Source organism: Chaetura pelagica, unplaced genomic scaffold (assembly GCF_000747805.2).
Source record: "Chaetura pelagica isolate M959 unplaced genomic scaffold, ChaPel_1.0 scaffold638, whole genome shotgun sequence".
NCBI lineage: Eukaryota > Metazoa > Chordata > Aves > Apodiformes > Apodidae > Chaetura > Chaetura pelagica.
In genome coordinates this window covers 827645-829209 of record NW_009954298.1, presented here as the reverse complement: position 1 = coordinate 829209, position 1565 = coordinate 827645, and positions in this window count along the sequence as shown.

Genomic DNA, 1565 nt, shown 5'->3' with positions numbered 1-1565 from the left:
CTTCCCTGCCTGTCCCTGCTGCTGCCTCCATGCCTGGGCATGGCAGCTCTTTGACAGGTGATTTTAGGTTTGTGTCAGTGCTGAGGCTGGGATAAACCTCCCAGCCCGTGGGGACGTGCCAGGATCCAGCCCTGCTCCCTCCCCCCTCCCTCGTATATTAAGTTTCACAAATAAAACTGCAAGTAAAGAGCATCTTAGAGGGAACTGCTAAAAATAGCCCCGAGGCTGGAGCCCGGATTGTGCAGGTGAGTTGATGTGCAGCCGGGATCCCTCCCCTCTCCCAGGAATATTTCGTTTCCCTAGGAGGGAGCCTCGGGCTCTGCAGGGAAACAAGTCCCAAATCTCTGAAAGCCCCTGGGGGAAAAGTGAGACAGGAAAAGGGGCTCGGGCACATTTGCCCTGATCTCAGCCCCAGCCTCAGTGCAGGGTGGCATGGAGGCTGCCCTGCCCTTGTCCCCCCCTGAGCCATGGGCTGTGTCTGCCATCCCCTTTTCCCCCAGGAAGGATATGGCAATGTGTTCCCACTTGTTTCCACTTCCTCCTCTCCCTGGAGAGGAGCCCCTGGAGATGATGCTCTTCCCAGCCAAAGGTGCAGAGCAGGCTGAGCCAGGCCCCACTGTGGCCAGTGTTTGGGCTCAGCCAAGCGTGTGTGATTGCAGCCAGACCCACGGGGGCAGCCTGGTGCCCACGGGTGTCCTGGTGAGTGGGAGCAGAGCTGTGGGGGCTCCATCAGACACGCATGTCGGGGGGGCCTGGACTGCGCGCCCGGGAGGTCCGACCAGCACCTTCCTCTCCATCCTGCACACAGGTAAGTGTGAGGTGTCCCAAAACCACGGGTGCTAGAACAAAAACACAGGCTGGCACCACCCCCAACTGGTGACACCCCCGTGACAGCAGGCACGGAGAAACCCCCAGCCCTGCCAGCTGGACCAGGGGTTTGCACAGGCAGCAGGTGAAGGGATGTGCCCGAGAGCACGTTGAGCTGCAGAGGAGGGGGGGCTCCCTTGGGAGGGGTCCCACCAACCTACCCCACAGGGGTCTGGTCCCAGGGGACTCCCACAGGCTGGGCATGAGGGCACAGACCCTGCTGGGAGCCGGGGAGGGAAGAGGTGATGGTGTCGCACCCAGAGCACTGCAGGGGGGACATGGAAGGATCTTTTCCCATCGGCACCTCCCCAGAGCCTCGGGAGCAGCCGGTGTCCCTCCTACGACTCGGTCTGGCCATTCCCGACCTCCTTTCCCGGGCATTGCCTGCATCCTTCCTTGAGTATCTCCTACAACCCTCCCCGGGCATTGCCTGCATCCTTCCTTGAGTATCTCCTACAACCCTCCCCGGGCATCCCCTGCATCCCCGCTCGGGCAGAACCTCCTTCCCTCCCCGGGCACTGCCTGCATCATTCCCGGGCATCACTGCCTGCATCTTTCCCTGAGCAGAGCCTCCCCTCCTCCCTGCGTTCCTCCCTCCTCCCCAGGCACTGCCTGCCTCCCCGCCCGGCCACTCCGTGCATCCCCCGGCTCTGCCCGCGCCCATCCCATCCCCGGGCCGGGCTCTGCGACCCCGCGCT